At 45.1% G+C, this 26,533-nt stretch overlaps 1 long non-coding RNA gene across 1 annotated transcript in view; it reads right to left on the reverse strand.

The window, feature by feature from the left end:
- Positions 1-25,082, reverse strand: part of LOC113604717 (uncharacterized) — a 33,842-nt gene extending 8,760 nt beyond the window's left edge. Inside the window, exons 1-3 of the long non-coding RNA XR_003426743.2 lie at positions 24,432-25,082; positions 20,344-20,473; positions 5,204-5,338 (exon numbers count right to left, since the gene is read on the reverse strand). This is a non-coding gene — a long non-coding RNA (uncharacterized LOC113604717). The remainder of the gene's footprint in view (positions 1-5,203; positions 5,339-20,343; positions 20,474-24,431) is intronic.
- Between the last annotated feature and the right edge of the window lie 1,451 nt (positions 25,083-26,533).

Consider the following 26,533-nt stretch of genomic DNA (forward strand, 5'->3'; position numbering starts at 1 on the left):
TAGAGGTAAGGCTTTGAATTATGAAGTCAGTGGCATGGGATGGATGAAGAGGAATGTAGGAAACCAGAAGTTTCACATTCAAGACAGAAACTAGAAAGGAGCTGTAGATAATTTCAGAATAGACCGTAGAGTCAGAGGTCGGAGTTAGGAGTGCAAGAGGTAAGTTGCTAGTGCTGTGCTTAGAAGCCAATGTATTTGGGGGCCATGAAGGTTCAGAGGGGTTGCTTTGGGGGCATTGCTATGGGGCGCTCCTGGAACTACCCTTCCAGCCCTTTTGTGTCTTTTCTTTGCCAGAGAACAATGTGGGCAGCTGATGAAAGGATCGATTATACTCATTCATTGAAACCGACATCTTGGCTTATTTACAACCAAAATCACCTTCGTCTTTGAAAGGGACGTTGAGTATTCTTTTTAACGCAAAGAACCTGAATAATGGCCTCGACTATTGTCTCCCTCTGTGCCAAAGGCACACTGAATGCAAGAAAAGCATCTGTGACTAATCAAAACAGGTTCACCGGTCACCCCCACTCCTCCAGGCCCAAACACTTAACTGGAAGTTTCCTGGGCTGTGATGGAGCCTAACCCTCGTTACAGAGAGTTTATCCAAGGCCTCCAGCACCAGGAAAATGACCCATGGCCATTGCAAGAGAGCCTAAGTGAACACGCAGTAGCCCCCAAAGTAACAGCAGTCTTTCGAGACACTTCTCTGTAGTGCTGCGGACGGGTACAGCCTCGAAAAGGCAGAGAAGACGTTGACGGCTGAGTACACATATTATGTGGCCAGCAAGTCCCCAGTGTATTTATTTTAAACTTAATGAAACAGGAGTAAGCTGTGCAGGGATACAAGCATAAGGATGACCAAGGGAGTTAAGAAACCTAGGATGTGAAAGGAAAGACTAGACAGGAAGATAAGAAGAATGACCAATGGCCTTTCTCATTCAAAGCCCAAGGCCCTAGAAGCACTATCACAGAATGTTCTCCATGCAGCTTACATTTTTAACAGAGTGCCAGGCAAAGTTTACTCTCCCAGCTGTCCAAATCCAAAGGCTGAGTCTGAGAGCCAAGCTTCCCCCTCAGTAACTATACCACAAGGATGGGAAGAATACCAGAAGCATCAAGTTCCTGGCCCCATGCCAGCTGCTTTATTACTTATTAACTTATTTTATATAGCCTTCAGCATGGCAGGAAAAGCTTCCTTTAATTATCAACAGGAATGAAGAAGCCACAAGGGGAAATCAGAGCCAGAGAGCTGCAGCCGCACTGATTACAGCCCAGCTCTTATCAAAGCTGACGCAGGGCCCAGGCTGTGCAGAAACGGGGCTGGAAGCCTGAGGCGTGCGTGGGAGGGAACCTGGAAGGCACCACTCCGTGCTCGGTAATTCTGTTGGCATGAGTTCTCAACGAGGAGGGGATTGTTCTTCTTCTGTCTCCTCTTCTTCCGGTTCTGGGCAGTTGAACACCAAGGCCGCCAGAGAAAAATCTTACAGACAAGATGCAACCTTCATATGAAGGAGGCCACTGTGACAGAGCAGGGTGGAGTTTGAAGGTTGTAGTGAGGGTAAGAGAAGAGGTCATTAAGCAGAGTCACTGGCTAAAAGGCAGACTCAAGACTGGGCGTAAGGACAAACATTACCATCGGGCCACCTTGTGAGCAAGTAGAGAAGGCGAGAATGTACTAGATGGGCTGGAGAGCACCTGCGAGCCCCTACCCTTGCCCAAACAAATCTCCCCTTCTGGCTTCTATAGTGTCTAAGAAATCATCATTGGAGAATCGGATACTCTCCCTTCTCCTTAAGTTACTAACACCTTCTCGCGACTGCATGAGAAGGTGTTTGTCCCAGATTTTACCAGCAAGGGCACTTTGGAGAGACGAGGGGAAGGAGACCCAACAGAATCTTGAAAAAAGATATTGGGAGAAGTGAAAACAAACCACCCATTTCCCCAACTTCCAAGGCTCGTGGAATTTCCAGAATGTAGCATCTAAGGGACCTTCTGATTTTGTGCTACAGTACAATTCTGTTGTAGAGAAATGTCTTATGTCATGCCTTTGGTTAGCCTGCGAGGAGAAGACATGCCAACGCAAGGCAACAGGGTAGACAAGAATGAGCAAACGCAAGGAGCCATTTTCGTGGGCACCTACAGAAAGAAAGTCAGCTCTCTTATCTCCAGAAAACACTGGACCACCAGGACCTTAAAAAAGTTTAATCCTGTGCGATGACTATCACAATGAAAGGCTAGACAGGGTGGGGAAAGTCATATGTGTCAGATGGCTGATGAAAGCTTACAGTTCCCTGGAGAAAGAGGAAAAGTATACTTTCAGAAAAAGAAGGTGTACTCTAAAATTTTGACTGTGAAATCTTGGTGAAACGGGCCAACATTTTAGGACGGGACAACTTTATGGACAGGGTCACAAACCACAAAAAAAAAGTTGAAAGAAATAAAATGACAGACAGGGTCAGGGGGATGACATTTCAAGATCTCTGGCAGGAAAATGCCCAAATAGGTGTGTGTGAAGCAGTGACTATAAGAGGAGAATGTATTAAGGGAAAATGAGAAAGAAGAAAGAAAGAAAGAAAGAAAGAAAGAAAGAAAGAAAGAAAGAAAGAAAGAAAGAAAGAGAAGGAAGGAGGGAAGAAGGAAGGAGGGAAGAAGGAAGGAAGGAAGGAAGGAAGGAAGGAAGGAAGGAAGGAAGGAAGGAAGGAAAGGAGAGGGAGAGAGAGAGAGGAGGGAGAGGGAGGAAGGAAGGAAGAAAGTCAATTTTATTTTTTTTATTTTTATAAGAAGTTAAATGTTCTTGTAAAAATGTTTGGCTTGCTGGCCAGAGAAATATAACTGGGAATCTGTGTGGCATGTACATGTTTTCATAATACGAGAGATAAAGCACATCAAAGGACTTGAACAAAATAATGTTGTACATATTATTAATAAACTGAATTTGTCCCCCTTATCCGAGACTGACTTCTCTCCCACAATTTAAGGGCATGCATCTCGGCCAGTGTCCAGGGAAACCTTTATGTTTTCAGGTTGCTGTTGTTTCCCCTAGTTGTACTAGGATAGTTATGGTTTATGATAGCCCGGAATATATGCTGACTCCTGAGTATTCCAATCGGCCCTGATTCTCTTCTATATCAACTTTTGTCTCCTAAAATGGTGCGGCTTTGTAGACAGTATAGCAGATGGCTGGGAGGGAGGTTCAAGACTGGTTTTCTTTATTGCCCCCACCCCCTATTCTCTGACTGGGAGGAAAAGGAAGCCCTGAAGTTTACTCACCACCATCAACACCAAATGCATGGCAGACCTCATACGCAAGTGTACAAAACAAATCAAAACCAACAAGCAAACAAAAAAACTTGACACTAGATGCCTCTGGGGAGGAACATTGGGTAATTTGGTAAAAGGGTGGAAGAGAGATTGACTTTTCGCTGGACCCTTTGTACCTTTTCTCCTGTAGACTGTGTGCATTTATTCTATATTCAGAAGTAATTTTTAAATAGGAAATACAGGGGCACCTGAGTGGCTCAGTCAGTCGGTTACGCATCTGACTTCAGCTCAGGTCACACAGTTTGTGAGTTCAAGGCCCGCATCTGACTCTGTGCTGACAGTGTGGAGCCTGTTTGGGTTTCTCTCTCTCTGCCTCTCTCTCTGTCCCTCCCCCATTTGTGCTCCCTCTCTCAAAATAAATAAACTTTAAAAAAAAAAAAGAAAGAAATTTTAAAATAAATAAATAAATAGGAAACACATAAAATACTTTGTGAGACACTGCTGATCAAAACCCTAGAGATCCTGATCTCAAGGAGCTTACAGTATTGTTAGGGAGACAATATGATTTTAAAAGAAAAGAATAATAGATATTCTGTACTGGCCTTCTGCTAACTTGTTGCCTAATATTAGCTAAGTTATTTAGCTACTCTGACTTCAATTTGTCTATTTGTGGAATGAGAACACTGAATAAAATAACCACCTTGCTCATTTCATTTGTCCATCATTAATTCTGTTATTCATTTTATTTATCTATTCAAGAAATTAAAAAAAATTTTTTTAACATTTATTTATTTTTGAGACAGAGAGAGACAGAGCATGAACAGGGGAAGGTCAGAGAGAGAGGGAGACACAGAATCCAAAGCAGGCTCCAGGCTCTGAGCTGTCAGCACGGAGCCCGATGCGGGGCTTGAACTCACAGACCGCGAGATCATGACCTGAGCCGAAGTCGGCCGCTTAACTGACTGAGCCACCCAGGCGCCCCCTATTCAAGAAATTTTTAGTGAGCACCGTTTTAGTTGTCTTTTCCTGTGCAGCCATCCAAAAACTTTGTACCTTAAAACACCAACACGCATTTATCTCGCAGTTGAGCAGAGTGGCGATCTGGGCAGGGCTCAGCTGTGTGGTTCTTCTGCTAGTCTCACTGGGGCTCATTTGTGTGCGTAGGGCCAGCTGTCACTCAGCTAAGGTGCCTCTGCTTCTGGGCTTTGGCTGGCTATCAGCTGGGACGACATGGACCCCATGTGGTCAGCCAGCCTACACTTGTTCACATAATCAATAAACCGGGGCTGGGCTTGATGTTGCCAACAGGGCACTAACCAATGTGACTCAAGCAGAGACTTGAAAAGCGCTTTTTCACTGGGACTTTGCCCCCTTGCTACTCCCGCGATCCCAAGAGTTTCTGCTGCCAGCAAATGATAATTATGAAAATCTCGGGTGAGATGGATCATAGGGCAAATCTCAGAAAAGAAATGATTAAGTCTCTACAATTATTAAAGTCAGGTAAACAAACCTTCTTGAGAGAGACTCTTCTGGTCAGACCTCCCAAAACGTCTATTCAGATTTTTGTTACTTTTTGCCTTAATAAAATCTATTTGGACATCCAAATGACAGCATTAGCGTGTGTGGACTCTTTAAGAGCTTAAGAGAAGCCGTGATTGTTAACTGACTTGCCTTACTGGGGCTCCTGAATTTTTTTTTTTTTTTAACTACAGCTTGCAGAGCCATAAGATATATGACCACAGGGAACGGCAGGAATCAATCAATTAATAATGGGTTCTAAACACACACATGGTTCTAGCACTGGCCAGCCAGACATTGCAGGGATAAAATGAGGCAAAATACCATTCCTTCCCTCCGGGAGCTTGGCATGAAGTTAGGGAAAACAAAAACAAAAACGAAAACGAAAACAACCTTAACACATCAGAAGAGAGATAACAAATACCAGGTAGCAAACGAAATGAAGATGTTGAATCCACAGTCTGGTGCAAGTATAGTATTTCTCCAGGTGTTCCAGCTGTTCTTACGCTTTCTGCTCCCCCCATTTCCTGCTGTGTCAAGTGTCCCATAGCAAATTACCCTGCGGAGAGGAAATGTTACTCAGTCTCACATCACTGGACTCTATCACACTCTCTCACACACCTGCTCACAGCCTCACATCCCTCACACACCCGTCATCACCCACAAAACACTCCCCTCCTCTGACCTGCACATCAGTCTATAAATTCATATCCTCGTTTTTCCATTTGGCTAAGACGTCCCCCCCCCCAAACATGCAAACCCAGAAGGAGGAGAAGATGGCACCTTTTTTAAAATACTGGGGGGAAAATGCACCAACCACAGTTCCGGCTTTTCTTCCTTTGGAGTGACTGTGAGGAGAAATCAAAGTCCACAGGGATAATGACCCAAAGAGCGGAAGAGCCTTAAGAAGAGAGGACTTCCTGCTAGAGACAGCACCTTCCTGGGGGTCAGAGGGCCTGAGTTTGAAAGATGATGTTAATACCTTCTCCCGGTATCATCTGAGGCCTGGGCACTGTGACTTTGAGTTTTCTTATGTTTCTAATGAAACTAATGAACATCACATCTCCTCTTTATACCTCATGAGGTTATTACAATTTTTCAATGTAATATGTAATACGGCAAATCATTCTATAAGATTCAAATAGTCAACGGGTTAATAGCTATATAAAACCAGAGGCGAGACTCAAACTATTTACTGACTGATGTCAGTAAGCTCTTAAATCAGTCAGTAAATCAAATCCTTGGCACGGACTGATCAGAGAGGACACTTAGCCCCCAAAATAAACTCTGTCTAGTGGTACAGGGGCTTACCAGCAGAATGCCAGGCTGCCTTAGTGGCTCCCGGTAGAGTGTGGGGAGTACAAAACACAGACAAAGACACAATGCCTTCTCTGGGGCCCGCCCTGTTCAAAAAGAAGATATTCATCCAGGCACACGTAGATGCCCACTGGTAAGATGATTTTTTTTTTTCGCCGCGACTTAAAATCTAAGGACAGCATGATCGTAATAAAACACTACTAAACTGTGAATTACCACACGATTTTAACAGTCTCATTTGCCCCCACGCTTAAACGTTTAGAAGGCTGCGGCGCGCTTTCACCTCTAAACCGGAAAAGTAGCAAACGACTCTCTCCCTAAGTGCCCTGTCATTGTCAATGCCAGCGAAGTTTGCTTCCTTCGGGCTAATGATCAAAGAGGTTGCAGGAGAGATACTCACACACCGGAAGATACCGCTCGCTGTTACCCTAAATCGGATCTACGGCTCTCTAAGCCAGGGGACTTCAGAGTAACTAATAACGTCAGATGCGTTCTCCTCTGAAATTTAAAAAGCAACTTTCGGCCCCGTAAATGCCTAAAAGCCCCACTGCTAGGACTGATGCATATCTAGACGTGTCTGGCAAACCACTGCACTGGATTTGCCAGCTGTCTGTTCGAATGAGGGATGAAGAAACCTCCCGGGGGAGAATTCATTCCAAGGGAAGAGAAGGTCAAACAGATAAGCATGGCCTGTGGGGTCAGGGAAGGGAGAAGTCCAAGGTCGGCATGGTGTTTGTCACTAGAATTTGAGTCCTGTGGATGTGGTGGGGATAGGTGGCTGTAAGAGGGAGAATTTGGCGTTTTCAGCTCTTAAATTTGGGGCCATAAACTGCACGGCTCTGGTAAACCTCTAACCCCCCGCATACAATACCACCGTCATTCCACCCACCTCGGGACCTCAAGCTCTGTAGGACACTGTGACATCCAGAGGGTGCAGCAGTACTCGGGAGAAGCCCCATGAGTGCCCAGCAGATGGCAGCGGTGCCTGGCCCAGGTAGCAGAGTCCGTGAATATCCTACACGCCACGAGAAAATTGTTCAGTGCCCAGAGGACACCACATGACCGCTCGCTGGACCCCAGAGCCCAGGCTGGAGGGGTTGTGAGGGAAGGGAAGCCCAAGATTCTGGGATACACATTGATTATTGAGAATGTTGGATTGCCTCCTCCGTCAGGACTCCGTAGCCTGGGATCTCGCCCCTTGTCGAACTCCTCCCATTTCCTAGGTGTGTTTAAAGGCCATCTCTAAGCCGATGACTTCAATCTTGTGTCACCATCCCAGACCTCTGTAGTGCACTCCAAACTCCTGTCTAACTGGACACTAGGTTTATCGCCATGTGGATACCGAACGGAAAGTGCCCGAAACTGAACTCCTAACCTTCTGCCCTCAAAACCTGCCCCCTTCCTTATCCCCACTGATGGGACTGTCTTTCATCCTTCCGAATGATCAGGCAAAAAATTTTGCGATCATCGTTACCTCCTTTCTTTTCCTCACCTTCACGTCTAATTCATCAGCAAATACTAACCTCCAGGAACTGCTTAACTGTCTTGGCAGCTTCTACTTTTGGTCTAAAGAACCACATCTCTTTTTGCCTGGATCACTTCAACACATCAAAGCGTGGAATTGGAACTCAAATGCTTATCTTTCTAGTGCCAGAAGACAGGAGGGAGAAAATAAGCCAGCAAGTTGGTTTCCATTAAAAGTCTGAAATGAGAAAACTCATGAAATGACCTCTATAAGGACGTGCGTGTCACACATCCCTGAAGGAGAATTCATGCGACACGGGGTCTCTCCTGTGAAAATCTTACCGTTGCTTCAGGGTTCAGTACACGTCTGTCCTCACATTCCATTTTTCTTAACAACACTAGCCTGTAGGAGGCATCTTCCGGCCCTGAAACCCCACAGCATTTATAGTACATATAGTTTATCCAGCATTTGATTTCACTCTATCTTGGATTGCACACTAATCTTCTCATGTGTGTTAATTTTGTTGTTCCAGCTAGAAGACGAGGCAGAGGTCTTGGCTTAAGCCAAAAGTGGGATTTGGCTGTGACTGAGGCCTGGCCCATATGATGATTAATAGGTGTGGCCATCATAAGTTATTTGTATATTAAGTTTTTGCTTAAAGAAAAATTTGAGTGGGACACCTGGGGGGCTCGGTCAGTTAAGCCTCTGACCTGATTTTGGCTCAGGTCACGATCTCACGGTTTGTGGGTTCGAGCCCCATGTCCCGCTCTGCACTGGCAGGGTGGAGTTTGCTCGGGATTCTTTGTCTCCCTCTCTCCCTGTCCCTCCCCAACTCATGTTCTATCTCTCTCTATCAAAATAAATAAACAAATATTAAAAAAAAAAAAAGAAGCAGAAGAAGATTTTGAGCACGTGGGTGTGTGCATTCCAGAGTGCGTAAGGGGAAGATTGGGAACTGGGGAACGCTTGGTGTCTGACTTCAAATATTAGTTCCCTGCTCAGCCTGTGGATTCAGGTCTGAGCCCAACAGAGAGGAAATCTGCTGAGGCATTATTTTCTTGGACAAGCCTTGAGGGAAGGGAGCTAAGCTGTTCTGCTTTGATGTCTACGTGCCCAAGAGAAGCAGAGAACAGGTGAGCCAAGCACACTACCTGCTCCTTACGGTCTCAGGCCTGGCAGGGAAGCTCAGGGAGGGTCAGGGCTACCAAAAGCAAATTTGGATCCCATTAAAGAACCTTTCAGACGTCCTTCAAGGACACGTGGGCTAACGTGCTTATTAGCAGTTGACGTTGGCAGATTACATAGTTGGGCTGGCTCCTTCTTAATCTCCAAGTATAGTCATTTGTACAAACTTCTCCTCCTCTCTGCCACTCTGGTACCTCCCAGGTTGGTAAATGAAGGACGGAGCAAGGGCACCCTTGTCAGATATGACACCCCAGGAGGGCACTGAGAGAAGTGGCAGTGGTCTGTGACTGCTCCCATGTGACGTCAAGCACACGGGTGGGAAAAAAATGAGAAGGTTGTTCACAGGCATTCACAAAATGCGTCCAGCAAGGAATATCTTGGTGGGGCATTGAGGATAGTGGGGAACTGTATGGGATTTTAGCTTCCTACCTTTTTCAGGGAGTTAGCCTGATCTGGAGGAATTTAAATTATTACATTTTTCGGTGGCCTTGCTGAATCCACAGACAAGCGAGGCATGGGGAACCAGAAGCCAGTGCAGATTCCATAGGTGGAAGGCCCAGGGTGTTCACTTATCTGGAGTGTCCCAGACCATCAATAGAGTGGTCAGATTTTTCAAAAATAGGAATAAGTAACAAGTGTCCTTTTGAATCAGAGCTATCAGAAGACAACATGGGGGTCAGATCCAATTTCTAGTAGTGGAATTGGGAAAGCCATAAACATCATTGAATTTAATTTTCCTTAAAAAATGTATATATATATATATATATATATACATATATATACATATGTACATATGTATATACACATATACGTATGTATATATATACATACATATATACATATATATACACATATAATTGTACTATAATGCACTGTATCAGGATACTGACAATTGGCTGAGCGGTCTAAGGCACCAGACTCAAAACTGTAATGCACTGTAAACTTAAAATATTGTTATTCACATAATAATGTATCTATACACATAACCTAAGATTGAGGATCGGGACAACAGTTGGAATAATTTAATTTTTTTTTCTGAATTAGCCTCTTTAGCTAAATATTTATAACAAAGCACAGTTGGTTGATTTTCCAAGCCACCTGGCCTAACTTTATTAAATTAAGTTAAATTGAAAAGAAGTCCTAAGAAATAAGCTCTTGGCCTTAGCGCATATTTAAGGCCAGTTCCTCATTGGTGAAAAATGCCCCACCCAGCATGGGTGCCTCATCGAAAACAGACAGGAGAAAACCAGAATTTGTAGGTTACCTTACTACTTATAAAATCAAAGATATCCCAGGTAAGTGATCTTGTCTCTTATCCTGTTCAGTGTCTTAATTCCAGATGATGCTTTATATTCTTTGAACATTTTTGTGTCACTTGGCCTCTTCATCTGCTCTCATTTGTCACTCTCCCAACTACAAAAGTTAAAGGACCCTGCTCAGTGCCCTCTTTCCCTGAGACATTGACATCTTCTGCAAGGAGAGGCAGCATGTCTTAGACTTTGGTTTCATGGGGAAGAGATCGCCTGGTGGCTTTTCCGAATACTGTTATTATCACATTTTCCAACCTAGAGAAATTAACCACAGCTCACACTTTGGTTCAGGCAGAACATACAGAACAGTGGAATACTCTGTTCCCATCAGGCATTTCTCTGACCAGGTCATTCAGTTTGGGCCATAATCTCAACGACATTTCAAAGTGCTGGGAAAAAAAAATCACACTCTACCTTACATGGATCTTTTATTTTTATTTCTTTTTTATTAATACGTAATTAACATACAATAAGACACGTAGATCTTCAGAGTGCTCGGTTTTTAATTAACGTACAATAAGACATGTAGATCAGTTTTCACATCTGTATATACCCCCTCACCAGCCAAAACAAGGTATAAAAGTGTGGGTATTAGACAAATTCATCAGCAGCACCAAGGACAAAATGGTAAATCTGGGTTTCGTACAGCTCCTCCCTGAGCTAGCTTTTATGCCCCACACAGTAGATGTCCTGAGTAAATGAGATTCAAGTACAATTTGTAAAGAAAAGAATCTCAACACGGAAACTCATCCGGCCAAGTCTGATGCTAATTTGGATGTCAAATATTTCGTAAATGTGTACACATCCTTAGATATTTTCTGATTACAAAGTAACTCGTGTTTATTGCAAAAACAGAAAATCGGAAAATACCAAAAACTCTTAAAAAGAAAATACAAAAGGCACTTTTACAAATGTAAAATGTTATGTCTTTGTAATAAAAAGAAAAAGATCATCCACAATCCTATTAAGCAGACAAAATCACTATTAACTCTGTCTTACAATCTTCTTTTAAATACACGTTTGATAGGTAGATATTAGTATGTGTGTGCTTTTTTTTTAATTTTTAAAAAATGTTTTTATTTAGTTTTAAGAGAGAGAGAGAGCACAAGTAAAGGAGGGGCAGAGAGAGGTGGAGACACAGAATCCAAAGCAGGCTCCAGGCTCCGAGCTGTCAGCACAGAGCCCGACGCGGGGTTCGAACTCGTCAATCTCGAGATGGTGACCTGAGCCAAAGTTGGACGCTTAACCGACTGAGCCACCCAGGCGCCCCTGTATTTTTTTTTTAACGGGATCTTACTATGCATATGGTTTTATGTTGCTAGGTAAAATAAGGAGTTTCTGACTTGAAGTTCAGCCCCCACTGCACACGCTTCACATCTCTCATCAGAGACTGGAGCTCACTGGAGAAGACAGGCTTAACGGCAGATCTCAAGGCCACCTCGCCCAGGACCCAGCCTCGGGAGACATCTGCCACCAAGAACCCCTCATGAGCCTGTTCAGCATTTTGTAAACCGTCTGGAAAACTGACAGGAACCTTCTGAATGTCGAATTCAAGACTTGTAAAACATTGCTGGAAATTTAGGTAGCAATATGCATAAGTGTCTGTCTCCTGGCCAATTACTGAGCTCCCCATGTGAGCAAATGCTTCTCAGCAGTTCCTCGCATGAGATGTTTGCTGCTGATGCCATAATCGTCTGCCTGCGTGAAGATCAGTGTGGGGCTAAACGAGCATTTCTAATGCTGTCATCGAAACTCAGTGTGATTCTGAGATTGGGCACCGAGGAATTGGATTTCCAAGACAAAATGACTGCAGTATAAACCGACAAGATAAATTTCTATGGGCAAATTTACGCAAGGTCATTATTTTACCTATTGCTTTGGTTAATGTTTTCACAGGCCTTCAAGCCCCATGTTTCCAACTTACTGCACCTTCAGTATGAAATCTCTTTTTAGTTTTTGCAAAGAAACACTAGCTTTTGAATCTTCAAGTAACACTTCCCCAAACTATAGATATATTTCCCCTCTTGAATAGAGCAGAGATCCCAAGAAGAATAAAGTAACAAGAGATCCTCTCCAGGCACTATGTGAGCCCGGGGGCTGTGTTAACAAAGGGAGGGGAGGGGAGAAAAAAAAAAAAAGAAAGAAAGAAGAAACTGATTCCAAGGATATTCAGCAGAAGAAAGCCTGTGATTCAGCAAAAGAAAGCCATGGACGATTTTGTTCAGCTCACAGACATGCGGATCACTGCCGCTGGGAAAAAGACAGCTCCCTAATCTCAGGCTTCTCAGCCTGCCAGCAGCAAGGAACATTACTCATAGCTATTCTTTCTTTTTAGGAAATCCAGCTCCAAGGGACGATCCCATGCTGTCCAAAAGAAGCTACCTATGAAGAAAAATGAGAACAATTAAGCCCTCAATCGGTACAAGAAACTTTTAACAGCTGAGACCCGAAAACGAAAATGGAGATAATGCTAATGATTCTGTTTTATAGCCTCAACTTGCCTTACATCTGGAAGGGTTCCAAAGCCCTCAGCAGGTTGTCACATTGATAGAAGGGGCCCCTGCTGAGACGCAGCTGCTTCTGGGGAAGAGTCGGCATCTGGAAAACAGCTGCATATCAACCCCTGACATACACAGAGCAGGAAGGCCAGAGAAGCCCTCTACAAGGGCGCCCCTTCTACCTGGAGCCTCCTTCCTTGGCTCCAAGGATTCAGAAAGGCTGAGGCGTCACATTTGCTAACTAACAGAAGTGCGATAAAAGTTTAACTATCGGCAAGCTTTGGGGAAGGAGACGGTCCGGACAGTGAAGCCTTCCACTTAGCCGAAGGGTTCTTGACACATTTTTAAGCACCCACTTTTGTTTAACATTACAGATGAAAACTTATCTAACATGTCTCGTTGGCTTCTCTGACTTTCCCAATTCAAATTAACCAGAAAGCCCCGATGTTACACTTTGAATTCCTCCACTATCCAGCAACATGAAAAGATTTATGATGTCTCAGTGGGCTTTTGTCACAGAGAAGCTTCCAAAGCATTCTCTGTGTATACCGTTGTGCACGTGTTTACGTGCACGCGCTCACACACAGGCTTAGGGAGAGGGCGGGGAGAAGGGAGGGAGAGAGAGAAAAATGACATTGTGACAGGAATTAGCAGACTGCATTGCGAGTGCCACCCTTCCATTAACTAGCAGTGTGACCTTGAATTAGTCACCTCAACTCTGTGCTAAAATGAGGAAGGCTCATTAGATGTTCTTTAAGGTCAAATATTAATGTTGGTAATTAAGAATTATATTACTCCAAATTCCTTTCTTCTTCTTCCTCCTTTTCTTTTTTTTTCTTTCTATTATTTTCTCTTTCTTTCTTCTTTCATTTTTCCTTCCTCCCTTCCTTCTTCCTTCCTTCTTCTTCCTTCCTTCTTCCTTCTTTCTTTCTTCCTTCTTCCTCCTTCCTTCCTTCCTTCCTTCCTTCCTTCCTTCCTCCTTCCTTCCTTCCTTTCAAATCCTATAATAACATTATTAGAACACCTCCTAATGATCCCATTTCCTCAGTTCCCCACCCCCCCCATTTGTTAATTACACGTGTTGGGAAGATAGGAAAGAGAGAGATCGCCATGGACCAGAATAGCCTGGAAAGGCTTCTTGGAAGCAGCATATGAGAAGCTGTAAGATTCGAATTAAAAGCAAGGGTTAAGGAAGACAAGCTAGTTGCGACTGCAGTATGTACAAAGGGAAGGGCACAGGATACATCTGGTCTGCACAGACAGGCACACGCAGACCCAGGGCAGGGGTCACGCCCTTGGATACCCCTAGGGACAGCCGAAGCAGTCCAGGGCTCTACAGTAGGGAGCAGGCAGACTGTAGTGAACTAGAGAGCCTGGACCCAGCCTCAGGACTTCGATGGAAATTTTATAAAATATCGACTGAGCAAAACAAAGAGATCTCCAAGCAAGATAAGCCCATAAGACCACAGTTGGTGACCTGGCATAATTATTTAAATGGCTTGTGGCTTTATTTAAAAAAAAAAAAAGAAGAAAGAGAAGAAGAAGTAAAAGGAATCAAAATTGCATGGCCTTCATAAAAAAAAATAAGTCAACTTAAGGTCTTGATGAATAAAACATGATGAGGTTAATTTTAAATCCCTTTTATGCTATCTGTCTCCTGGAGAATTTTCCATTGTCCTTGTACAATAATGTAAGTTATCACATTGGGGCTTTTTTGCTCATCTATAAATAGCTCCTTCACCCATAACCCAGGGATGACAGTCTACTTTTATTATTTAAACACGTCTCCCACTATGAACAAGCTATTTCCAGGAAGTCCAAATTTCGCAGCAATATTGCTGTCAGTTAGTCTGAGATGCATATGTTGGGCAAATGTTGCAATAGAGACCGTTTCTGTGCTGAGCCTTATTGTGATTCAGCAAAAGAATGAAAAATGAGAAAGAAAACTGGCACCGTAGGGCTAGAAAGAAATCTTGGCAGCCAGTGCTAAGAGTAATTACCAAAATCGGGAGCCAGAAGCGTTCATGTTTGTTCTTCAGAGGGTCCCCAGGACTGAAGACAGGCCAAGAGAGAAACAAAACCGTATTGTAAGGATCCAGATTGATCAACTCTGTTTACAGTTAGTTATTTGCTTCTGGAAATTCAATGATCCCTTCTAGGAGAAACCTGGTCTAGGAAAAGAGGAAGCTGCAGCCGTCAGAATATTAGAACTTCCATTCTAGAGGGAGGCTATTACTAAGCTGGAGCTACAAGCAGAGAACTGTAGGCAACAGTGTTGGCAAGACTCAGCTGAGGGCACCCTCTGAGGCAGTCACCCCCCACCAAGCACCCCACTACCGGCCACATTCCTGAGCCACATTTGGCTACCTACCCAAGACCGCAACAGACTATGTTCAAGGTTGGGCCCAACACTGAGAAAGGCTTGTGGCTAATAATGGATGTGGATTTGTGAACAGTTCTGGATTGGATTGAGCTCTTAGGTCAGCCTTGAGAAACCCAGCACCTGACCACTGAGGTGCCGTCCCAGACTGCCAGGCCCCTCGCCGTGTCCCAGAAATCTGCTCACCAGCAGCCTCAGACAGACAGCCTCTCCCTGGAGCCTGCCCCAAAGTAAAAAACATAAAATAAAACCAAGAACGCATGATTAATCCAGAATGAAGTTACCTCCTTTCCCAGAGACTGGTGTCCCGTCATCCACCAGAGAAGAGAAATATCTCCAGAACGCAGCTAACCCAGGCATTCGCTGCCTCATTCTGACACTTTCAAATGTCCTCTGCCCCAGTGTGGCAGTTGAGAGCTCGGGCTCTGGAGTCATATACATGCCCTGGGATAAAATCCTGGTTCTGCGGCTAATTGTAACTCAATTCCTTTCTGCCTCAGTTTCTCCCCATCTACAAAAAGATGCTATAGTATCACTACCTCCTCACAGAGCTATTGTGAGGGCAAACTGAGACAAGGCATGGAAGCCCAGGAACAGGGCCTGACATATAAGCGCTCAGTAACAATTGGCCATTCTTACTTTCATCGTCTTTCAGGGGAACATCGAGACGGAGCTCTATCCGAGAGACTGGCCTGCCACACTCAGCTCTGTTGGCTGTCGTGCTCGATTACCGTCCCCTCCAGCATTTCAGCCTCACAGGGTTAAGTGCTTCTGCTCCTCTGACCTCTCTGCCAAGCCTCCCTCCCCTTCCAGACCTTTCCGTCCTGCCCTGTGGAACCCCTCTTCTATGGGATAATTTTTCTACCTTTCCTACAATCTGCCATCATCTTGGGTCATTTATGCATCTGTATGAATGCTGGTACCTACAAACATCAGATCTAGGATCGCAAACTTCGATGTCACCCAGAGCAAAGCAGGGAATAGGGGTGAACAAGACAAGCCAACCTAGCAGTGTAGTGAGACGACATGTAGCAGCATCGGCAATGGCATTAACTGAGAGGGGCAGGGAGGGAGCAGGCTAGAGACTTGAAAGTACCCCATCTCGACACAAGCAGGATATGCCCCAGGAGAATGCAAATTTCTAGAGAAAATAGAAATGCAGGATTCTTCAATGTTGGCAACTGTTTCAGCTTAAAAAAAAAAAAAAAAGCAGAATGCAGGCCAAATAAAATAAGTCTATGGGCCAGATTCTGCTCTTGAGCAGACAGGTTGGAAACAATGCCTCAGCTCCCTGTTTCCTAGGCAGCATCATTTTCTCTTGAGCTCTACGTTATCTCTGCACCATCCTCTAGGTCTGTCTTCCGATCCTGTTTTCATCTGGGAGGTTCTTACACATCCCCCTGACTCCTCACTTCATATTGCGAGGGCATTATGATTTCCTACTTTTTACATAATTCTTTTAGTGTATTTATTTATTTTGAGAGACAGAGAGAGAGAGAGAGAGAGAGCACAGGCAGAGAAGGGGCAGAGAGGGGGAGAGAAACGATCCCAAGCAGGCTCCGCGCTGTCAGCACAGAGCTTCATATCCCATGAACCGCGAGATGGTGACCTGAGCCAAAATCAGGAGTCAGACGCTTAACCGACTGAGCCACCCAGGTGTCCCGTATAATTTCCTGTGTTTAGCTTCCCATTTACTCATCTGGAGTTTCCTCTAGGCTGTAAGCATGATAGAGGCAGGCACCTCGCCTGTCTTCTTCACCACCATATCCCCCTCACTCAGCGGAGTGCCTGGCACCCTGGAAAGGCTTGGAAAACACTTAAAAGGAACCAAAAATTAATCTGTCAACCCCTGCTTTGCCCTCTGACCTCAATGCCGAGATCCACACACATCCTAGATTCTGCCTTCACCCGGATAGACCCTCGGAGGCTGAAATTTGCCACATCTGTGGCGGTTTTAAAAATATATCCATAAATTCTCCCTTCGAAAGAGGTGGAGCTCACTTTTCCTTCCGTTGAGTAGAGGCAGGATTTAATGGCTGCTTCTAACAACAGAATGCAGCAGGAGTGTGATATGCCCCTGCCAAGATTAGGTTATAGAAAAACCGTGTTAGTCCATTCGGGAAGCGACAACTTCCCACAGGCCGGGTGATTTACAAACAACAGAAAGTGATCGCTCATGGTGTCGGAGGCTGGAAATCTAAGACCAAGGTGCCAGCCTGGTCTGGTGAGGGCCAGACTTTTCGCATCGTCACAGAGTAGGGGTTAGGGAGCTCTTTGGAGCCTCTTTTATAAAGGCATTCACCCCATTCACGAGAGCTTCACCTCATGACCCAGTCCTACCTCCTAATCTCTTGGAGGTTAGGTTTCAGTGTGTGAATTTTGAGAGGACACATTCAGGCCCTAACAAAGACCATGGCTTCCTCTTGGGCTCAGGCTCTGCCTTCCTCCGTCTTTCCCTCTCCCTCTCCTTCCTCCTCTTGCCCCACCCACCCTTCTGCTTCTCTCTGGCCTCACTTGCTTTGGAGGAAGCCATGTTGTGGCAGTTCTGTGGAGAAGTCTACGTGGCAAGCAACTTCAGCACCTGCCAACAGCCCTGCGAGGGAGTGGAAGAGGATCCTCCAGACCCAGTCAGACCTCTAGGTAGCAGCATCCTGCACTTGCAGCTGGACCGAAACCATGAGACACCTGCGCCAGAACCTTCCAATTAAGCCACTCCCTGATTCCTGACCCGGAGAAGCCTTGCGATGCGTTGGTTGTTTTAAGACTTACACTTTGGGATTCTTTATTACACAGCAAGAGATAACTGATAAAACACCTCAAAACGGAAATAATCATTATCCTTCCTCCTCCCCTTCTCCCTCACTTTCCAAACTTAATCCTCCTCTGATGTCCCCTGGTTCTATTAACGGCTCAATCCTTTCAAGTTACAAAGGCTACAAAGTCAGGGTCCCTTTTGGATCTCCTCCATGCTTCCCTGCACTCCCTATCTAGTTGACAGTCCAGACTCCGGACTAATACGGCAATATCCACTACTCAGTTCCCACTCTCTTTTTCCTTTTGCCACTTTCCCACTCCACGCCCTCCTTACTCTTCTCCTGAGCGTCCTAACTCATTCTTTTAGCGTTCATTTTTCCATAACACATCAGCCAGACTTCTAAGGAAATTTTTATTAAAATAGGTCATTTTCATGATCAAAAACTTTAATAGTTTTCCATTATGAATGGAAAAAAGCCAACTGTCTTAGAACAATACAACCTGACCTGAATTCTCTTTCCAATCTTACTCTCCACTGCCATTTTTCATAGATTCCAAGCTCATGCAACAAACACTTCTGGAATAGTGTTATGGTTTGTCGATACTTGTTCCAGTTATCCATTGCAGCTTAAATACTACGTCTTAGTAGTATTTAGCGATTTAAACAACCACTTTGGTTCGATCGTGATTCTAGGGGTCGGAAATTTCCACAAAATTTGATCGGTTTGTCTCTGATCCACTCAACATCGGCTAGGCTGGAGGAATCTTACTTCCAAGGTGGCTTCTTCACCTACACATCTGCCACCTTGGTGCCCCTTGGCCCTTCTTTCCACAAGGTATCTCTCCTCTCAGAGCTCCTCCCCATGACTTGGGCATTTTCCTGGCGGTCTCAAGATAACCTAGTGGTTATCCTTTTTTTATGGTGACTAGTTTCCAAAAGGGAGTTTTCTACGACTAAACATTCCAAGTGACTCAAACTTCTCATGACTTCTTCTTGGGAGTCCTGTAGCATCACTTGTTTATGGAATGAGTTTCAGGGATAGTCCAGATTCAAGAAGAGAAGCCTTTACAAGAGTGTGATTAAGTTTAGGTGTTATTCTTTGAGCGGGGTGGGGTTATCTTTGAAGCTAAGTACCACTGTACTCTTTATGCCTGGGGGAACCCTTAGGATAATTTGGAGATATTGGGAGGAAAGTTCCAAAAAGCAAGACAATGGACAGCTATTAATACCTACATAAGCTTTTATTTTCCTTAGAACTCAGGAGGAAGAAGTGGTGAAACACATTTAAAAAATGTGCTGCCGCTCCTTTTTTAGAGAAGAGGGCAGGAAAGAAGCACAAGAAATGGAATTGGATTTTAGGAAAACAAACTGGGGACAGAAATACAGCAGGCTCATCCAGAGCGCATACCTGATCGACCTACCCACATACTATCTCTACTAACTAAAATTTCACTTTAGATAGTAACTTTTCAGTCCATTTATAGCCTGGGTAGAAATGGACCAAAGTCTTCCTGTCCATTGCTAATCTAAATCAAATCACTCTTAATACCAGATGAGCCCCCTCTCATCCGTCCAGCTGGGACACGCCCGGCTCACTATGATTCTTTCTTTCTTGCAACATATACAGTTCATGTCTTAATCACACAGTGTGTCACAAATCTTTGAGCATTGTCATCGTATGTTTTAATGGCATCAGAAAAAAAAGTCGGGCAGGAATGGCAACGAGATATCATCTAAGCGGATTCTTTTGTTTTGAGGTGGGGACAGAAAGGCTCAACATGAGATTGAGTCGCTTGAGCAAGGTCACGCCAGAGTCAAAGAGCTAAGCTGATCTCCGAGTTCCATCTTTAATGCTCTGTCCCCGTCAGAGTACGTATGTTCATCAGTCTGGTTTCTCCAGGGTTGGGGTGGGGGTGGTAAAAATCTCTTTGAAAGTTAAAAATTCCTTCTTTTTTTGTCTCTGGCATGTCTCTTAGCAGGGTAAATGGTAAGAACTCAATATGTACTATGATTTGGGGACTGGAAGATAAAGATACATCCCCCTTTAGTCCAACTATAAAATCGGTCAATGAGGACGGTGCTGGAGTTAAGCCATGTTTCTGGCATCCACCCAAAGAGTAAAGAGAGGATAAAGATCCCTGAAAATTGAATACAACAGAATCTAAACATCCAAATGATTTGTGATCAGATCTACACCTAAGATGGGGGGTATCTATTGAAGGTGAGGAGAGAGCAGCAGCCCCATATCTATGGATCCCATGGTGGGAGGAAATGGGGCAGTCACCAAAACACAGCTGTGCCCAGCAGACGAGGAGTCCAGAGATGAAGACTCCCACGAGTCCTCAGAAATATCTGGGGGACACTAGCGGTAGATTGGGCAGCTAATTTCCCACACCAGTGCAATAGATGTCTGTCGAATTGTAAGTGGAGTTACACAAGATCTAACTTACATTGTAGATGCGGCCTCATAACCATGATTCATTCCCCTTATCACTCTTTGACCGTTGGTAGTGAATATGGCCTTCAAACCATTTATTCAATAATGCGAGGACCACTTATCAGCTCTCATGACTGTTTCATGTCAGAACCTGTTGTGATTTGTCAGTCACCTTTATCACAATCTGGGAACTGTGACCCACCCTTCAGATACCTACCTTGTTAGTCTCTCGTTGTGGCTCTTTTATCCTGCGTGATGTTACGGCTACTGTGTTCTTTGCTTATCCCACGGGATGAAAAATCCATGGGAGGCAGAGAGTAAGACAGCACAGCGTCTTCAACAGTGCCCTGCAAATTGAGGAATTGTCAATAAATCTTTGTTTACTTGAGACGGTGCTGTCCACGTCCACAGATGTGGCTTCAAATACTGGTTCTGACATCTAGTACTGTGTGACTTTGGGCTAATTATGTAACCTCTGTCAGCACTAGTTTTCTCCTCTGAAAGATGGGGTAATAATATCTCCCTCATCCATTTCTTGTGATGATTCATTGAGAAAAGAAATACACGCAGGGGCGCCTGGGTGGTTCGGCCGGTTGAGTGTCCAACTCTTGATTTCAGCTCGGGTCATGATCTCACAGTTCGTGGGATAGAGCCCTGTGTGGGGCTCTGCACTGACAGCACGGAGCCTGCTTGGGATTCTCTCTCTTCTCTCTCTGCCCCTCCCCCCTCCACATGCAAAGCATAGTGAATAAAGCATAGAATCTAATGAAAAAATGAGGTGAATAAATCAAGCTATCATTATTTTCGGCGTGTGGGGCATGTTGTCTGTTCACCACGAGCCAGTCATCTCCCTCCCCCATCCCAAGAAGCAGGCCTAATCCTAAAGAACTTGGAGGACTGAGAACATTCCTGGCTCGCCAACACCAAAGCGCAGGCATGGGAACCATTATGAGCTTAAAAACTCATGTTAGCATTCATCCTTCAACTGGGCACACTAAGAAAGACATACCTCCTTGTTCTAACATAAACCCACCGCCATCATGTAATGAAGGAAAACCACCCAAAATGTGTTTCCTACACGAGCCCACGTGTTGGCTGCAACCTTTCGAGAGCTCTATTAGCAACACAAATTCTACATATCCTGCCAGGAAGGAGATCAAGGAACAGAGTCAGGGGAGGGACACATTTGATTTTCCATGTCTCCTGCTGGATCTTTCTTGTTCCTGCAGTTCAGGCAGAGTCTCGAAAATTCTGACTTTCCAACTCCTCCTATTCATGAAGGATTTTTTTTTTCCTTTTCCCCACTGCACCAGAAAGGTCCTGAGCAAGCTTGAGCAAATTGACTTCCTCCTCAGGTTTTTTGGTGCTGAACACAGAAAATCTCTTCCAGTTCATTTTCTCTCTCTCTCTCTCTCTCTCTCTCTGATCCTGTCTCTTTCTCTCCCTCCCTCCCTCCCTCTCTCTCTCCCCGCTTCTCCTTCTCTCTCTCTCTCCCCTTTTCCCTCTCTCTCTCTTTCATCCTGTTTACCTGTCTGTCTGTCTCTCTCTCCCTCTCTTTCTCTTTCCTTCCCTCTCTCTCTCTCTCCCTGTCTCCCTCTCCCTCTTTCCTTCAGCCTCTTTTCCTGTCTGTCTCTCTCTCTCTCAGTCTCTTTCTCTCTCCATCGCTTTCTCTCTCTCCCTGCCTCTCTCTCTCTCACTGGAAACAGCTGACTTCTCCATGGTACACACAGCAGAACTCGGGGGCACCAGGCCACTGAGCCCTTCCACAAACGCCCTCCTCGGTGGCTTCACGTTCTCAGCCACCACTCCAACCCTGTAAGTTTCCAGATGACTTGAGGTTTTGAAAGCAAATGAAGCAGCGAAACTGCTTCAGTTGCTAAATTCTTCCTGGATCCATTGGGAAAGGACAAAAACCTGCCATACATGGCAATCTGAGTTTTGCAGACACTTTCCTTTCCTTTTCCAAATGAAGTCACTTGCTGATCCCAATTTCCTTGGGGATCAAGATTAGCTATGCGCTGAGTATATCTAAACAGGTGCAAAGCCCGCCCTTATTGAGCCATAAACAGATAGCGATACGTCTGTGGCCTTTTGTCACTTACGGGCCATCCTCACGGACATTCAACTCACTTGATTATCACACCACGTCAGGGAGAGCACGTGTTATCCTCCCCATTTGGGGCGAGGACCTGAGGCTCAGGTTTTGCCCCATGTCAACACACTGTCTGGTAGAATACACTTGCCCAGAGACTGACACGGACCCTCATGTGCCCGCAGAAGACATGACCATTTCACTTGAAGTTCTTCGTGCGTTTATCTATAACCCGCCGTCGTCTGCCCTGCTCCCAACTTCTGATCGTCAGATGCCTTGTGTTTTGTCCAAATTGGTGTCTTGAGGAAGATACTAAAATAGGTGCTCCTTTAATCCTCCAGATGTTCAGATCCAGCGAGCCTAATAGCCCGCCAGCCATATCCCTTCCTGTAAGTCACAGAGAGCCACACTTTGTAATCTCTCTTAGACGAGAAAGGAAATACTGCCTTGTCTCATCAGAAATATGCAAAAATGAAGGGAAGGAGACAACCACATCCAAAATGGCTACAGAAGAAAAGTCGATGTGATCGCCGCAGGGCAGAGAATCTGTCTCTCCCAGAGGGGTCACACGGCACAATCAGATGCCCCCATTATTTTCATTTTTAAAAATTTCCATTAATGTTTATTTATTTTTGAGAGAGACAGACAGAGCACGAGTAAGGGAGGGGCAGAGAGAGAGGGAGACGCAGAACCCGAAGCAGGCTGCAGGCTCTGAGCCGTCAGCACAGAGCCCGACGCGGGGCTCGACCTCACGAACCACAAGATCACGACCCGAGCCGAAATGGGAGGCTTAACCGAATGGGCCCCTCAGGCGCCCCAGATGGCCCCGTTATTTTATTTTATTTTTCAACGTTTATTTATTTTTTGGGGACAGAGAGAGACAGAGCATGAACGGGGGAGGGGCAGAGAGAGAGGGAGACACAGAATCGGAAACAGGCTCCAGGCTCTGAGCCATCAGCCCAGAGCCCGACGCGGGTCTCGAAGTCACGGACCGCGAGATCGTGACCTGGCTGAAGTCGGACGCTTAACCGACTGCGCCACCCAGGCTCCCCGGCCCCGTTATTTTAATATGAACTCCTCTTCTCAGTCATGTCTGAGATGTCCCCTCTGAGACATGGGCCCTTTGGGGATGGAGCCGTTCAACCAGGTGTGCAACAAGCCTTTCAGAGGACATCACTTGCTGCCTCTTGCTGCCTCCGCTCTGCCGTCCTTGCACTGGGACACTGGAGGCTGGCCAGTTTCTAAAAGCCTCGAGAAAGCCCAGACACTTTAATAAGCAAATGAACCACAGCCAAAATGTGGCCGAAGGTGATTCGAAGGTGCGTTATTGGGGCGCCTGGGTGGCTCCGTCAGTGAAGCGTTCGACTTCGGCTCAGGTCATGATCTCCCGGTTTGCGAGTTCGAGCCCCAAGTCGGTCGGGCTCTGTGCCGACAGCTCAGCTCAGAACCCGGAGCCTGCTCCGAGTTCTGTCTCCCTCTCTCCCTGCTCCTCTCCTGCTCACACTCTCCCTCTCTCCCTGTCTCAAAAATAAACATTAAAAAATTTTTAGAAAGCAAAGGTGTTTTATCTGTTAAATAAATTAATAAGCCTGAGGTAAGTTTCTTCCCTATAACATTTTGTGGTGATCCAGGCTGTGCACAAAGGTACACAAATGACCACAGTAATTTAAAACATAATACAGATAACTCCCAGTCATGAAGCACTTATTCTCTGCCAAGCACTGCTTTACGTATCTTATCTCCGGTCCTCATAATAATCCTGGGAAGTGGATGGCGTGAGCACCCTTTTACAAACAAGGAAACTGAGGCCAGAGAGGTATCCCGAAGCGACACCTGCAACATGAAGCCATGCCGCTCAGAAGCCTGTGCTCTCACTAGGGCATGTGGTGGGAACGGGTGCTTCCGGATGCTGTGTTGACGTTAGGCCTGGTTGGCTGATATTCAGCTGGCAGAATGATACGGATGCTGGGGTTGTAAAACCTAAGTGTGATAGGTGTCCGGCTTGTGAACAATCCTGAGTTCTCTTTCTAGAACAAATTTCATAATCAGTCATGTTTGGGAGAGATTAGGGATCATTCAGGCCTTTCTTTTCTTTCTTCTTTTTTTTTTCTTTTTCTTTTTTTGACTAAATTAACCTACTTTTTCTTTCCAAATGTTCTATCCAGTAGTTCCCATAGATGAGAGAAATGAATACATTAAAAAGATAAGTTTACCTCTAGATGTAGCCCAGGGGGCTACTGGAGGCACATTCAATCTCTTCAATGATTTTCAAGCTTCTTTGGAAACATTTTTCCCTGTGGATGTGAAACCAAGGTCATAAAATTTCGGAGCGAATGGACAAATTGAAATGCAATCTGCAATTCACCATCCGGCATCTACTTAATAATGAGGCTGGGGAAAGGAAAGAAAAGCAGAATTTTTAAAATTTTCCCAGATAAACCAACCTGATAGACAAATCCTTACTGTTGGCATCTATGCCACGGGACTCTGTGGAATAACGGCCAGTCCATCCCTGCCTGACACAGCAGGGAAGCGAATGGAAGGATGGTCTGGTTCCATCTCCACCCTGGCACTGACCAGTTACGAGATATTGGACAAACCACCAACACACCTCGACGTCTGTACCAGTACAATAAAAAATGTGATGACATTTATTTCTCCCAACAAGAACATTCTTACATTTATAACTACCCCCGGCAGCCTATTTGGCTACAATTCTCATTTATTCACACAGCCATTACCTTCTTACGAATTTCTGTTAATGGGCTAAGGCTGAGGAGTCACAACTGGACCATGTGATTATGTACTAGGTAGTGTTACAAAGGACAAAGACTTTTGTAGAAAAGATGTTGGAGCTAGCTCACGTGGAGGTGAGAATGGAGAGGAAGACACCCACAGTCAAGGGAATTACTAGTGTTGAGGTAGTAAGAACCAGCCAGCATAAGCTGATTAGAAAATACCAAAGTGTAAGAGGCAAAGAAGAAGGAACCATGGGAGCTTTGGCATTGCTGATCATGACCGTTTCTCCCTCTTACCAGTAGGCATCCGTTTTCAAATGCCAAGAGGAACACTCCATGTGATTTTGAGTAGATTCAAGGACAAAACAAGGGAATGAACCAAAGCATACAGTTTCTAGAAAGCAATTGTATTGCTTTCCTATGGCTGCCATGAGAATCCCCCCACAAACCGGGTGCCTTGAAAGAACAGGGATTTATTGTTTCATAGTTCTGGAGTCCAGAAATCTGAAATCAGGGTTGATTCCTTCCGATGGCTCAGGGGGAGAATTTGTTCCATGCTTTTCTCGTAGTTTCTGATAGCTCCCGGAAATCTGTGGTGTCCCTTGGCTTGTGGACACATCATTCCAATCTCTGCTTCCACCTTCATATGGCTTTCTTCCCTGTGTGCCTCTGTCTATCCTTTCTTCTTCTCATGAGGATGCCAGTCACTGGACTTCAGGTCTACCCTAATCTGGTATGACCTCACCTTACTTTATATCTGCAAAGACCCTACTTCCAAATAATGGCACATTCTAAGATTCTGGGTGAACAGGGATTTGGGAAGGATACTAGACAATCCATTACAGCAAATAAACCATGAAGTTCTTCTTCTTGTTAAATTCCACTGGGCGGCAGCCACAGAGCAAATCAGAGCAGTCCTTTGGGGTTATAGTTCCTTCTTTTTTAATGTTTCTTTATTTTTGAGAGAGAGACAGACAATGTGTGTGTGTAAGCGGGGGAGGGGCAGGGAGAGAGGGGGCAGAGGATTCAAAGCGGGCTCCAGGCTGACAGCAGAGAGCCTGCTGCAGGGCTCAAACTCATGAACTGCAAGATCATGACCTGAGCCGAAGTCAGACACTTAACTGACTGAGCCCCCCAGGGGCCCCTGGTGTATATTTCATAGCAATCCCTTATTTACTTTGTGTCTTCTCCCATAGACACAGAGCTCCTCAACAGGTAGGCCAATTTCTTATTAGCTTCTGTATCCCAGGGTTTAACACAGTGCCTGGCATATTGGAAGGCACTCGATGAACATTTGCTGACTGAATGAATGTTCACGGGAACAGAATCTCTAAGCCCTGCATCCTTTCACTGAAACTTCTGTGTGAACCCAAGATCCCCGGGTTCTTACTACTTTAATGGCTGGAATTGTTCAGATCATCGGCATGCCTTTCTTTTCTTTTCTTCAGGAAGGAAACAAGGAACATGAGTCAATTCGTGGGAACACCCCTCCTGATGGCAGAGACCAAAAATTCACGTGACTCAATTGTGGCAATCAAAGGTCTTGCAGGGTCCTGCAATTTTAAAGTAAGTTCTTT

Source organism: Acinonyx jubatus, chromosome B1, assembly GCF_027475565.1.
Source record: "Acinonyx jubatus isolate Ajub_Pintada_27869175 chromosome B1, VMU_Ajub_asm_v1.0, whole genome shotgun sequence".
NCBI classification, from domain to species: domain Eukaryota; kingdom Metazoa; phylum Chordata; class Mammalia; order Carnivora; family Felidae; genus Acinonyx; species Acinonyx jubatus.